Source organism: Drosophila mauritiana, unplaced genomic scaffold (genome assembly GCF_004382145.1).
Source record: "Drosophila mauritiana strain mau12 unplaced genomic scaffold, ASM438214v1 U_16, whole genome shotgun sequence".
Classification (NCBI taxonomy): Eukaryota; Metazoa; Arthropoda; class Insecta; order Diptera; family Drosophilidae; genus Drosophila; species Drosophila mauritiana.
The window spans coordinates 1265-17500 of NW_022881290.1; the positions used below are offsets into that span (position 1 = coordinate 1265).

Consider the following 16236-nt stretch of genomic DNA (forward strand, 5'->3'; position numbering starts at 1 on the left):
AGAGTTTGGCATCCTGGACTCCTCCATAAACTCAAATCCTACCTCCCAAGCCCCCATTTTACCCTCCTCAAATCCTACACTGAGGGAAGAGCATTCCAAGTCAGATGCGGAAGTGCAATAAGCCTACCCAGACTGATCAGAGCTGGAGTTCCGCAAGGCAGTGTGCTCGGACCAATACTGTACACCCTTTACAACACCGCAGACCTTCCCATAATCCCCTCCAGGAACCTAACTATAGCGACTTATGCAGATGACACGGCTTTCCTCGCCTCCTCATCCGACCCACGAGAAGCCTCCGAAACAATCCAAAGGCAAATGGACGCGCTACATCCCTGGCTCAGCAGGTGGGAACATCGTAGTGAACGCGGAAAAATCTACCCAAACAACATTTGCACTAAGGAGAGGAGACTGCCCACCGGTCACGCTAAACGGAGTCATCATTCCCAACGCACCCGCACCCAAGTACCTAGGACTTACCCTGGACCGCAGGCTCACTTGGCGTCCCCACATCGTCAGCAAACGCATACAGGCCGATGCGCGTCTGAGGCAGATGCATTGGCTTATTGGGAGAGGGTCCAAGCTAAGGCAGAACCACAAAATCCTGGTGTACAAGGCAATTCTCAAGCCCATCTGGACCTACGGGATACAGCTATGGGGCACGGCAAGCCACACGAATCGCCTGCGTATACAGCGGTTCCAGAATAGGTGCTTGAGAATTGCCTGTAATGCGCATCCCTACCACGAGAATGTCGCCATACATAGGGAACTTGGAATCCCACAAGTCGCTGATGAAATCTCCAGGCTCAGCGAGAGATACCTGAAAAGGCTCGAAAACCACCCTAACCACCTCGCCCAACCTGTTAGACAATAGCCAAACAAGCAGACGTCTCATGAGAGACACCCTCTCGATCTTCCACAACAATAGACAACACATATAAAACCCGCCACAAATACATGTACAATAGTATCCCTTAAGCTAATGTTCCCCCGCAAAACCATTTAATTATTGTCCACTAGGACAGATTTTAAATAAATAAACGCACGCTAAAAAAAAAAAAAAAAAAAAAAAAAAAAACTAAATTGATGACGAGGTATTTGGCAACTTGATACAATTCTTTAAAGTTTTATATCAAAATTATATGATAGGGACAATATCATATGCGTCACTAAATTGATGACGAGGTGTTTGGCAACTTGACACAATTCATTAAAGTCTTTATATTAATTATATGATAGGGACAATATCATGCGTCACTAAATTGATGACGAGGTATTTGGCAACTTGATACAATTCTTTAAAGGATAGGGACAAGCGTCACTAACCAACTTGACACAATTCATTAAAGTCTTCAATATCATATGCGTCACTAAATTGATGACGAGGTATTTGGCAACTTGATATAATTCTTTAAAGTCTTTATATCAAAATTATATGATAGGGACAATATCATATGCGGATGACATGATTTGTGGACAGGATGACCGGTCTTTATATCACAATGTCACCGAGGTCTACAGGAAAAATCATTTATTTATCGAATCATCAAGCAAAGGATAAGCTTCAGTGGATCGCAGTATGGCAGCTGCTCAACCACTTACAACACCTTGCCTGTTACAAAAGTCGTTTACAATTGATTCTAGGCTTTGTCATTGTATTAAATAATGCTTTTATATGTAACTAGCGCGGCATCAGGTGATCGAAGATCCTCCTAATTTACTATGTTACAAATTACATTGGCATCACATCCATTGTCGTTTATAAAATAAATTATAAACTTTAAATGGTTTAGAAGCCATACAATGCAAATTGCCCCTTATTTATCATTGCAGTCCAGCACGGATACGACCTTAGAGGCGTTCAGGCATAATCCAACGGACGTAGCGTCATACCACTGTTCGCTCGAACAAGTATTGTGCCATTGGTCCGTACCTGCGGTTCCTCTCGTACTACGCAGGAATGCTGTCGCAACAACGTTTTGTCATTAGTAGGGTAAAACTAACCTGTCTCACGACGGTCTAAACCCAGCTCACGTTCCCTTGCATGGGTGAACAATCCAACGCTTGGTGAATTTTGCTTCACAATGATAGGAAGAGCCGACATCGAAGGATCAAAAAGCGACGTCGCTATGAACGCTTGGCCGCCACAAGCCAGTTATCCCTATGGTAACTTTTCTGACACCTCTTGTTAAAAACTCTTTAAACCAAAAGGATCGATAGGCCGAGCTTTTGCTGTCCCTGTGTGTACTGAACACCGAGATCAAGTCAGCATTTGCCCTTTTGCTCTATGTGTGGTTTCTGTCCGCACTGAGCTGGCCTTGGGACACCTCCGTTATTATTTGAGAGATGTTACCGCCCCAGTCAAACTCCCTACCTGGCAATGTCCTTGAATTGGATCATACCTGAGTAATTGGAGTTATACCAAATTTTCAAATCAAAAATACATAAATGCATCGTTTTATTAAAGAATTTGTTTGCGATTATATAACAAACTCGTGATACTTTGATCAAGAAGCTTGCATCAAAACCCAATACCATAAGATATAATAAATATATCCGTATAATGGCTAGGAAATGATACACGTTCCATTTAATCAAGTAAGTAAGGAAACATAAGAGTAGTGGTATTTCATTGACGATACCAAACCGAGGTCTAATATCTCCCACTTATTCTACACCTCTTATGTCTCCTTACACTGCCAGATTAGAGTCAAGCTCAAAAGGGTCTTCTTTCCCCGCTAATTATTCCAGCCCGTTCCCTTGGCTGTGGTTTCGCTAGATAGTAGATAGGGACAGTGGAATCTCGTTAATCCATTCATGCGCGTCACTAATTAGATGACGAGGATTTGGCTACCTTAAGAGAGTCATAGTTACTTCCCGCCGTTGACCGCGCTACTTGAATTTCTTCCTTTGACATTCAGAGCACTGGGCAGAAATCACATTGTGTCAACACCCGCTAGGGCCATCACATGCTTTGTTTTAATTAGACAGTCGGATTCCCCAAGTCCGTGCCAGTTTGAATTGATTGTTAATTGATAATCGTTTAATTGATAAGAACTAATTGGTTTAACCCAAATGTATTCTTAAAATTTAGCAAGAAAGTTCCACAATTGGCTACGTAACTAAACTATCCGGGGAACAAGTAACTAACATAAATGCTAGAAACTCTATTTACCCAGAACGAGCACATAAACCATGTTATTGTTTCCAATCAAGCCCGACTATCTCAACTTCAGAGCCATCCTTATCCCGAAGTTACGGATCTAATTTGCCGACTTCCCTTACTACATTATTCTATCGACTAGGATCTTCACCTTGGAGACCAGCTGCGGATATTGGTACGGCCTGTTGAGAAGTTTGGTGTCCCACCATAAATTTTCAAGGTCCGGGAGAAAATATCGACACACAGTATATGTCATGCTCTTCTAGCCATCTACCATATCTCTCTGCGAAGACTTCCATGTAGTACGGCTATAAAACAGAAAAGAAACTCTTCCGATATCTCTCGACGGCTTCTTTATGGTCGTTCCTGTTGCCAGGATGAGCACGAGGCCCATATTTAATAACAAACGGATACTCAACAGGTTACGGAATTGGAACGTATTCCCTTTCGTTCAAATTATTCAGTGTATTATATTCGCTTGTTTATATAGTTAGGCATTTTTGTTTTACTTGAAATTTTCGGCTTTCGCCTTGAACTTAGGACCGACTAACTCGTGATCAACCACTGTTCACACGAAACCTTCTCCACTTCAGTCCTCCAAGGTCTCATTCGATTATTTGCTACTACCACCAAGATCTGTACCAATGGCAGCTCCATGCAGGCTTACGCCAAACACTTCTACGCATACCATTGTACTTCCTACTCACTAAGTTTCAAAATTTATATCACAAGTAATATAAATCATCTACTTTAGCGGTAATGTATAGGTATACAACTTAAGCGCCATCCATTTTAAGGGCTAGTTGCTTCGGCAGGTGAGTTGTTACACACTCCTTAGCGGATTTCGACTTCCATGATCACCGTCCTGCTGTTTTAAGCAACCAACGCCTTTCATGGTATCTGCATGAGTGTTAATTTGGGCACCGTAACATTACGTTTGGTTCATCCCACAGCGCCGTTCTGCTTACCAAAGTGGCCCACTGGGCACATTATATCATAACCTTGAACTTCATATCAGAAAGTTAAGGTTCTTACCCATTTAAAGTTTGAGAATAGGTTAAGATCGTTTCGACCCTAAGGCCTCTAATCATTCGCTTTACCAGATAAGATTATTTTATATAATATTAAAATGCACCAGCTATCCTGAGGGAAACTTCGGAAGGAACCAGCTACTAGATGGTTCGATTGGTCTTTCGCCCTATACTCAATTCTGACAATCGATTTGCACGTCAGAACTGTTTCGGTCTTCCATCAGGGTTTCCCCTGACTTCAACCTGATCAAGTATAGTTCACCATCTTTCGGGTCACAGCATATATGCTCAAGGTACGTTCCAGTTAGAGCATAAATAATATAAATATACATTATACATAACTATATAGAACGCCCCGGGATTGTGTTAATTAGCTATAAATAGCTAAAAAACTAATCCATTATTAGTCAAGTTAATTACGCTATTAGGTTTACATCCCAATAACTTGCACATATGTTAGACTCCTTGGTCCGTGTTTCAAGACGGGTCCCGAAGGTATCCTGAATCTTTCGCATTGTTAATCATACAAGAGCATATAATAAACACAAAATCAATGATAATTATGCCATTATATAATTCCGAAAATTAACGCTCTGTAATAATATAAATCTATCAGCACTTTATCAAATTAATAACATTTATTCTGTGTTAAAATGCAAGCAATTTAATTGGAATAAACTATAAGTTATATTTTATGATAAATTTGGGATATGCTAATAGATTACAATGTCCTTATATGGAAAAATGCACATTATTCTTAATAATATTATTTAAATATTACAATTTTAATGATGAATTTTCCATAACGGATATTCAGGTTCATCGGGCTTAACCTCTAAGCAGTTTCACGTACTGTTTAACTCTCTATTCAGAGTTCTTTTCAACTTTCCCTCACGGTACTTGTTTACTATCGGTCTCATGGTTATATTTAGTTTTAGATGGAGTTTACCACCCACTTAGTGCTGCACTATCAAGCAACACGACTCTTTGGAACATCATCTAGTAATCATTAACGTTATACGGGCCTGGCACCCTCTATGGGTAAATGGCCTCATTTAAGAAGGACTTAAATCATTAATTTCTCATACTAGAATATTGACGCTCCATACACTGCATCTCACATTTGCCATATAGACAAAGTGACTTAGTGCTGAACTGTTTTCTTTTCGCTCGCCGCTACTAAGAAAATCCTTGTTAGTTTCTTTTCCTCCCCTAATTAATATGCTTAAATTCAGGGGGTAGTCCCATATGAGTTGAGGTTGTATATATAACTATTTTTTGCCATAAATTCTTTATATATAAATGATAAAACAATCAATTAAATTCGTTATAAATAGTTCCAATAGTTCTTGTAAGCAAAGTTATTTTTTATCCATTTAACGAACCAACGAAGAATAATAACAAAACCAAGATTTTTCTTTTTCCGAATCATTAATAAGAGACAATTCTAGATGAAAAATATTTCAATTTTTTATGCTAGACATTTCTCAGTATTATTTGATTGAAAAAGAAAATATTTCTCTTCGTTTTTCACATTCAAATGTGAGATAATGTTTTTCATTTCTTTTTTAATATTATGAATAAAATCATTATTTAATCCAATAATATACCATATGCTTATAAAAAATTTATAAACAACTTAATTAGCATAGTCTTACAACCCTCAACCATATGTAGTCCAAGCAGCACTATAAATTAATTAAAGTACATAACAGCATGGACTGCGATATGCGTTCAAAATGTCGATGTTCATGTGTCCTGCAGTTCACACGATGACGCACAGTTTGCTGCGTTCTTCATCGACCCATGAGCCGAGTGATCCACCGCTTAGAGTTTTATAATTCATTTTTATATAATATCAATATTGTTTTTATTGAAAGAAATTAAAAATACACCATTTTACTGGCATATATCAATTCCTTCAATAATTTATTTTATACCTAAAATAATGTTGCGATATGTCTTAGTTTCATATAAGCATTATGTATCATAAAAATCTGGTTATGGTTTGCTATTTTGGGTGACACATACTGCAAAATTTATATAAACATTAACCTGATGGATGACAGGTACAAACATTGTATATTTTAGGTTGTTGCATTAGCCAACGTATGCTCATAACATAGATGAACAATACATATTCGCAACGCGTGTATATTATGGTCCATATACACACACACTTATTTTGAATACCACATTCAAATTATTTTAATTTTAATTCGACTTCTACTTTCAATTTTGTTCAGTTTCTTCGATTTCCATTTTCGAGAATTTGTTTTTATAGGAAACGCCATTGTTGTAGTAGGTACTGCCACAAATACGCACAACAACATTAATAATGTTAAAGTCTTTTTATGAGGTTGCCAAGCCCACATATAAAATAAAAGCCATCTTCATTTTATTTTGACTTTAACTTTTGATTCCGTGGAATCATTTTGTAATATTTTATTTTGGTAAATTGTATTTATTTGTATTATAACAAATGTTTATTAACGATAAGGATATTATACAATAATGATCCTTCCGCAGGTTCACCTACGGAAACCTTGTTACGACTTTTACTTCCTCTAAATAATCAAGTTCGGTCAACTTTTGCGAAACAACCGTAACACGCAAGGCGTCACAGTGATCACGTCCGGAGACCTCACTAAATAATTCAATCGGTAGTAGCGACGGGCGGTGTGTACAAAGGGCAGGGACGTAATCAATGCGAGTTAATGACTCACACTTACTGGGAATTCCAAGTTCATGTGAACAGTTTCAGTTCACAATCCCAAGCATGAAAGTGGTTCAGCGGTTTACCCGGACCTCTCGGTCTAGGAAATACACGTTGATACTTTCATTGTAGCGCGCGTGCAGCCCAGGACATCTAAGGGCATCACAGACCTGTTATTGCTCAATCTCATTATTGCTAGACGCAATTTGTCCATTTAAGAAGCTAGTGTCCTTATAATGGGACAAACCAACAGGTACGGCTCCACTTACATAAACACATTCAAACACAATAAACATTTTACTGCCACCATGAATGAAGGCTACATAAGCTTCAGCACCATAATCCTGAAGATATCTATTTAATATATTTGAGTCTCGTTCGTTATCGGAATTAACCAGACAAATCACTCCACGAACTAAGAACGGCCATGCACCACCACCCATAGATTCGAGAAAGAGCTATCAATCTGTCTTACACACTTATGTTCGGACCTGGTAAGTTTTCCCGTGTTGAGTCAAATTAAGCCGCAGGCTCCACTCCTGGTGGTGCCCTTCCGTCAATTCCTTTAAGTTTCAGCTTTGCAACCATACTTCCCCCGGAGCCCAAAAGCTTTGGTTTCCCGGGAAGCGACTGAGAGAGCCATAAAAGTAGCTACACCCAATTGCTAGCTGGCATCGTTTATGGTTAGAACTAGGGCGGTATCTGATCGCCTTCGAACCTCTAACTTTCGTTCTTGATTAATGAAAACATCTTTGGCAAATGCTTTCGCTTAAGTTAGTCTTACGACGGTCCAAGAATTTCACCTCTCGCGTCGTAATACTAATGCCCCCAAACTGCTTCTATTAATCATTACCTCTTGATCTGAAAACCAATGAAAGCAGAACAGAGGTCTTATTTCATTATCCCATGCACAGAATATTCAGGCATTTGAAGCCTGCTTTAAGCACTCTAATTTGTTCAAAGTAATAGTACCGGCCCACAATAACACTCGTTTAAGAGCACTAGTGCAGGTTTTTAAATAGGAGGAACATATGAAAAATACAAGTATTTAATCACATATAAGAACTCCACCGGTAATACGCTTACATACATAAAGGTATAGTACTAACCACAATTGTAAGTTGTACTACCCGTATGAAGCACAAGTTCAACTACGAACGTTTTAACCGCAACAACTTTAATATACGCTATTGGAGCTGGAATTACCGCGGCTGCTGGCACCAGACTTGCCCTCCAATTGGTCCTTGTTAAAGGATTTAAAGTGTACTCATTCCAATTACAGGGCCTCGGATATGAGTCCTGTATTGTTATTTTTCGTCACTACCTCCCCGAGCTGGGAGTGGGTAATTTACGCGCCTGCTGCCTTCCTTAGATGTGGTAGCCGTTTCTCAGGCTCCCTCTCCGGAATCGAACCCTGATTCCCCGTTACCCGTTGCAACCATGGTAGTCCTAGATACTACCATCAAAAGTTGATAGGGCAGACATTTGAAAGATCTGTCGTCGGTACAAGACCATACGATCTGCATGTTATCTAGAGTTCAACCAATATAACGATCTTGCGATCGCTTGGTTTTAGCCTAATAAAAGCACATGTCCCATAAGGTTCATGTTTTAATTGCATGTATTAGCTCTAGAATTACCACAGTTATCCAAGTAACTGTTAACGATCTAAGGAACCATAACTGATATAATGAGCCTTTTGCGGTTTCACTTTTAATTCGTGTGTACTTAGACATGCATGGCTTAATCTTTGAGACAAGCATATAACTACTGGCAGGATCAACCAGAATAATGTTTTTCCTTCATATTCCATTCATATATTTTGAATCGAAATAAGCAATATAATAGATATATAGATATATAGATTTTTCACTTTATATAATTCCATGATTTTTATTATATTGAATAAAATTCAATATTTCGCCTTTGGGTAAAATTTTAAATATATAAGTAAAAAAATCCATTCGATTACGGCCATTTTTATATAGCATTCGTAATCCATATTTTCATTTTTAATTTATACTTGTTTTACCAATATAACAAGAATTTCATCTAATTATTGTAATATATATATTTCTATAATTTTATCTTTTTATACATACATATTTCATTATAAAATATCATTTTATTTCCAACATACATAATTATTGTATCCACACATGTACAATTTTTGTTTAACCAATATAAATATTAAGTTAAATCATTTGCATTTTGAAGATAAATTTAAAATTTATCTCTTTTCATATATATCTCTGGTAATATATAACATAAAACCAAGCGCATATGATAATATTTCCACATTTAATATATAATTTTATATTTCTTTCATAAGAATCCATATTTGTATTATACCGTAACGATATAATAATCCAACTATACGGCAGGTAATAAATTAATATTTGCCTGCCTCCAAAAATTAACGATAATATATGGAAACGATTTGTTATTCTATATATAATAGAAACTTGACTTTTGTTTCAACGATATTATCTATAAAGCGTATATTCCTATTATCCGCGGAGCCAAGTCCCGTGTTCTATAGAACTGAGAAACAAATTTGTACGGATAATAATATACTTTATTGTATGTAACCAATATAAACATAATCCGAAATAAATATTTCGAATAATGCGGGAGGTCGGCAACCACTGCCTACCTATAGTAGTTTTTGAACCCGCTGTCCTCAAAGCGGGTATTTTCAATTCCGTTTGCCACCCAACATACGGGCTATTCTCTTATATATTAAGAGATTATAGGAACATTTCATTTTTTTTCCATTATTCATATATAATATGATTATTTTTTCCCTTATACATATAATAATTAATCATTTTCATATGTATATTATTTAATTTACTCATATTATTGCCAAAATCATATGAATACATAAGTTTTGAACAATATGAGAGGTCGGCAACCACTGCCTACCTATAGTAGTTTTTGAACCCTCTGTCGTAATTCCGGTCGTTTACACTACTATACCCTCTCACTATAATGGCTTTTCTCTATAATACTAAGAGAATGTGGGATATTTTCAGCATTTTTTCCCTTATACATATAATAATTAATAATTTTCATATGTATATTATTTAATTTACTCATATAATTGCCAAAATCATATGAATACATAAGTTTTGAACAATATGAGAGGTCGGCAACCACTGCCTACCTATAGTAGTTTTTGAACCCTCTGTCGTAATTCCGGTCGTTTACACTACTATACCCTCTCACTATAATGGCTTTTCTCTATAATACTAAGAGAATGTGGGAATATTTCAGCATTTTTTCCCCTATACATATAATAATTAATAATTTTCATATGTATATTATTTAATTTACTCATATAATTGCCAAAATCATATGAATACATAAGTTTTGAACAATATGAGAGGTCGGCAACCACTGCCTACCTATAGTAGTTTTTGAACCCTCTGTCGTAATTCCGGTCGTTTACACTACTATACCCTCTCACTATAATGGCTTTTCTCTATAATACTAAGAGAATGTGGGAATATTTCAGCATTTTTTCCCCTATACATATAATAATTAATAATTTTCATATGTATATTATTTAATTTACTCATATAATTGCCAAAATCATATAAATACATAAGTTTTGAACAATATCAGAGGTCAGCAACGGTCTTTCCTCTATAATACTAAGATAATATGGGAATATTTTCAGCATTTTTTCCCTTATACATTTATACATATAATAATTAATCATTTTCATATGTATATTATTTAATTTACTCATATTATTGCCAAAATCATATAAATACATAAGTTTTGAACAATATCAGAGGTCAGCAACGGTCTTTCCTCTATAATACTAAGATAATGTGGGAATATTTCATCATTTTTTCCTTTATACATTTATACATATAATATTTAATCATTTTATATGTATATTATTTAATTTACTCATATAATTGCCAAAATCATATAAATACATAAGTTTTGAACAATATCAGAGGTCGGCAACGGTCTTTCCTCTATAATACTAAGATAATATGGGAATATTTCAGCATTTTTTCCCTTATACATATAATAATTAATCATTTTCATATGTATATTATTTAATTTACTCGTATAATTGCCAAAATCCTATGAAGACATAAGAGAATACAATATGAGAGGTCGGCGCAACCATAATATAGTAGTTGATGACGAGGTGTTTGGCAACTTGATACAATTCTTTAAAAAGTCTTTATATTAATTATATGATAGGGACAATATCATATGCGTCACTAAATTGATGACGAGGTGTTTGGCAACGTGACACAAATCATTAAAGTCTTTATATTAATTATATGATAGAGACAATATCATATGCGTCACTAAATTGATGACGAGGTATTTGGCAACTTGATAGAATTCTTTAAAGTCTTTATATCAAAAATTATATGATAGGGACAATATCATATGCGTCACTAAATTGATGACGAGGTGTTTGGCAACTTGACACAATTCATTAAAGTCTTTATATTAATTATATGATAGAGACAATATCATATGCGTCACTAAATTGATGACGAGGTATTTGGCAACTTGATATAATTCTTTAAAGTCTTTATATCAAATATTATATGATAGGGACAATATCATATGCGTCACTAAATTGATGACGAGGTGTTTGGCAACTTGACACAATTCATTAAAGTCTTTATATTAATTATATGATAGGGACAATATCATATGCGTCACTAAATTGATGACGAGGTATTTGGCAACTTGATACAATTCTTTAAAGTTTTTATATCAAAAATTATATGATAGGGACAATATCATATGCGTCACTAAATTGATGACGAGGTGTTTGGCAACTTGACACAATTCATTAAAGTCTTTATATTAATTATATGATAGGGACAATATCATATGCGTCACTAAATTGATGACGAGGTATTTGGCAACTTGATACAATTCTTTAAAGTTTTTATATCAAAAATTATATGATAGGGACAATATCATATGCGTCACTAAATTGATGACGAGGTGTTTGGCAACTTGACACAATTCATTAAAGTCTTTATATTAATTATATGATAGAGACAATATCATATGCGTCACTAAATTGATGACGAGGTATTTGGCAACTTGATATAATTCTTTAAAGTCTTTATATCAAAAATTATATGATAGGGACAATATCATATGCGTCACTAAATTGATGACGAGGTGTTTGGCAACTTGACACAATTCATTAAAGTCTTTATATTAATTATATGATAGGGACAATATCATATGCGTCACTAAATTGATGACGAGGTATTTGGCAACTTGATACAATTCTTTAAAGTTTTTATATCAAAAATTATATGATAGGGACAATATCATATGCGTCACTAAATTGATGACGAGGTGTTTGGCAACTTGACACAATTCATTAAAGTCTTTATATTAATTATATGATAGGGACAATATCATATGCGTCACTAAATTGATGACGAGGTATTTGGCAACTTGATATAATTCTTTAAAGTCTTTATATCAAAAATTATATGATAGGGACAATATCATATGCGTCACTAAATTGATGACGAGGTGTTTGGCAACTTGACACAATTCATTAAAGTCTTTATATTAATTATATGATAGGGACAATATCATATGCGTCACTAAATTGATGACGAGGTATTTGGCAACGTGATAGAATTCTTTAAAGTCTTTATATCAAAAATTATACGATAGGGACAATATCATATGCGTCACTAAATTGATGACGAGGTATTTGGCAACTTGATATAATTCTTTAAAGTCTTTATATCAAAAATTATATGATAGGGACAATATCATATGCGTCACTAAATTGATGACGAGGTGTTTGTTTGGCTACAGGAAAAATCATTTATTTATCGAATCATCAAGCAAAGGATAAGCTTCAGTGGATCGCAGTATGGCAGCTGCTCAACCACTTACAACACCTTGCCTGTTACAAAAGTCGTTTACAATTGATTCTAGGCTTTGTCATTGTATTAAATAATGCTTTTATATGTAACTAGCGCGGCATCAGGTGATCGAAGATCCTCCTAATTTACTATGTTACAAATTACATTGGCATCACATCCATTGTCGTTTATAAAATAAATTATAAACTTTAAATGGTTTAGAAGCCATACAATGCAAATTGCCCCTTATTTATCATTGCAGTCCAGCACGGATACGACCTTAGAGGCGTTCAGGCATAATCCAACGGACGTAGCGTCATACCACTGTTCGCTCGAACAAGTATTGTGCCATTGGTCCGTACCTGCGGTTCCTCTCGTACTACGCAGGAATGCTGTCGCAACAACGTTTTGTCATTAGTAGGGTAAAACTAACCTGTCTCACGACGGTCTAAACCCAGCTCACGTTCCCTTGCATGGGTGAACAATCCAACGCTTGGTGAATTTTGCTTCACAATGATAGGAAGAGCCGACATCGAAGGATCAAAAAGCGACGTCGCTATGAACGCTTGGCCGCCACAAGCCAGTTATCCCTATGGTAACTTTTCTGACACCTCTTGTTAAAAACTCTTTAAACCAAAAGGATCGATAGGCCGAGCTTTTGCTGTCCCTGTGTGTACTGAACACCGAGATCAAGTCAGCATTTGCCCTTTTGCTCTATGTGTGGTTTCTGTCCGCACTGAGCTGGCCTTGGGACACCTCCGTTATTATTTGAGAGATGTACCGCCCCAGTCAAACTCCCTACCTGGCAATGTCCTTGAATTGGATCATACCTGAGTAATTGGAGTTATACCAAATTTTCAAATCAAAAATACATAAATGCATCGTTTTATTAAAGAATTTGTTTGCGATTATATAACAAACTCGTGATACTTTGATCAAGAAGCTTGCATCAAAACCCAATACCATAAGATATAATAAATATATCCGTATAATGGCTAGGAAATGATACACGTTCCATTTAATCAAGTAAGTAAGGAAACAATAAGAGTAGTGGTATTTCATTGACGATACCAAACCGAGGTCTAATATCTCCCACTTATTCTACACCTCTTATGTCTCCTTACACTGCCAGATTAGAGTCAAGCTCAAAAGGGTCTTCTTTCCCCGCTAATTATTCCAAGCCCGTTCCCTTGGCTGTGGTTTCGCTAGATAGTAGATAGGGACAGTAGGAATCTCGTTAATCCATTCATGCGCGTCACTAATTAGATGACGAGGCATTTGGCTACCTTAAGAGAGTCATAGTTACTCCCGCCGTTGACCCGCGCTTACTTGAATTTCTTCACTTTGACATTCAGAGCACTGGGCAGAAATCACATTGTGTCAACACCCGCTAGGGCCATCACAATGCTTTGTTTTAATTAGACAGTCGGATTCCCCAAGTCCGTGCCAGTTCTGAATTGATTGTTAATTGATAATCGTTATAATTGATAAGAACTAATTGGTTTAACCCAAATAGTATTCTTAAAAATTTTAGCAAGAAAGTTCCACAATTGGCTACGTAACTAAACTATCCGGGGAACAAGTAACTAACATAAATGCTAGAAACTCTATTTACCCAGAACGAGCACATAAACCATGTTATTGTTTCCCAATCAAGCCCGACTATCTCAATCTTCAGAGCCAATCCTTATCCCGAAGTTACGGATCTAATTTGCCGACTTCCCTTACCTACATTATTCTATCGACTAGAGACTCTTCACCTTGGAGACCAGCTGCGGATATTGGTACGGCCTGTTGAGAAGTTTGCGTGTCCCCACCATAAATTTTCAAGGTCCGAGGAGAAAATATCGACACAACAGTATATGTCATGCTCTTCTAGCCCATCTACCATATCTCTCTGCGAAAGACTTCCATGGTAGTACGGCTATAAAACAGAAAAGAAAACTCTTCCGATATCTCTCGACGGCTTCTTTATGGTCGTTCCTGTTGCCAGGATGAGCACGAGGCCCATATTTAATAACAAACGGATACTCAACAGGTTACGGAATTGGAACCGTATTCCCTTTCGTTCAAAATTATTCAAGTGTATTATATTCGCTTTGTTTATATAGTTAGGCATTTTTGTTTTACTTGAAAATTTTCGGCTTTCGCCTTGAACTTAGGACCGACTAACTCGTGATCAACCACTGTTCACACGAAACCCTTCTCCACTTCAGTCCTCCAAGGTCTCATTCGATTATTTGCTACTACCACCAAGATCTGTACCAATGGCAGCTCCATGCAGGCTTACGCCAAACACTTCTACGCATACCATTGTACCTTCCTACTCACTAAAGTTTCAAAATTTATATCACAAGTAATATAAATCATCTACTTTAGCGGTAATGTATAGGTATACAACTTAAGCGCCATCCATTTTAAGGGCTAGTTGCTTCGGCAGGTGAGTTGTTACACACTCCTTAGCGGATTTCGACTTCCATGATCACCGTCCTGCTGTTTTAAGCAACCAACGCCTTTCATGGTATCTGCATGAGTTGTTAATTTGGGCACCGTAACATTACGTTTGGTTCATCCCACAGCGCCAGTTCTGCTTACCAAAAGTGGCCCACTGGGCACATTATATCATAACCTTGAACTTCATATCAAGAAAGTTAAGGTTCTTACCCATTTAAAGTTTGAGAATAGGTTAAGATCGTTTCGACCCTAAGGCCTCTAATCATTCGCTTTACCAGATAAGATTATTTTATATAATATTAAAATGCACCAGCTATCCTGAGGGAAACTTCGGAAGGAACCAGCTACTAGATGGTTCGATTGGTCTTTCGCCCCTATACTCAATTCTGACAATCGATTTGCACGTCAGAACTGTTTCGGTCTTCCATCAGGGTTTCCCCTGACTTCAACCTGATCAAGTATAGTTCACCATCTTTCGGGTCACAGCATATATGCTCAAGGTACGTTCCAGTTAGAGGCATAAATAATATAAATATACATTATACATAACTATATAGAACGCCCCGGGATTGTGTTAATTAGCTATAAATAGCTAAAAAACTAATCCCATTATTAGTCAAGTTAATTACGCTATTAGGTTTACATCCCAATAACTTGCACATATGTTAGACTCCTTGGTCCGTGTTTCAAGACGGGTCCCGAAGGTATCCTGAATCTTTCGCATTGTTAATCATACAAGAGCATATAATAAACACAAAAATCAATGATAATTATGCCATTATATAATTCCGAAAAATTAACGCTCTGTAATAATATAAATCTATCAGCACTTTATCAAATTAATAACATTTATTCTGTGTTAAAATGCAAGCAATTTAATTGGAATAAACTATAAGTTATATTTTATGATAAATTTGGGATATGCTAATAGATTACAATGTCCTTATATGGAAAAAATGCACATTATTCTTAATAATATTATTT

General features: G+C 36.3%; 4 non-coding genes across 4 annotated transcripts in view; all 4 read right to left on the bottom strand.

Moving 5' to 3' along the window:
- Positions 1 to 1535: 1535 nt before the first annotated feature.
- Positions 1536 to 5453, bottom strand: LOC117149132. The gene has a single exon (XR_004460058.1). It is a non-coding gene; the product is annotated as a large subunit ribosomal RNA (ribosomal RNA).
- Positions 5454 to 5848: 395 nt separating this feature from the next.
- On the bottom strand, positions 5849 to 6026 carry LOC117149123. The gene has a single exon (XR_004460050.1). It is a non-coding gene; the product is annotated as a 5.8S ribosomal RNA (ribosomal RNA).
- Positions 6027 to 6703: 677 nt separating this feature from the next.
- On the bottom strand, positions 6704 to 8697 carry LOC117149124. The gene has a single exon (XR_004460051.1). It is a non-coding gene; the product is annotated as a small subunit ribosomal RNA (ribosomal RNA).
- Positions 8698 to 12765: 4068 nt separating this feature from the next.
- Positions 12766 to 16236, bottom strand: part of LOC117149128 — a 3962-nt gene continuing 491 nt past the window's right edge. The window contains exon 1 of the ribosomal RNA XR_004460055.1: positions 12766 to 16236. This exon is cut by the window's right edge and continues 491 nt beyond it. This is a non-coding gene — a ribosomal RNA (large subunit ribosomal RNA).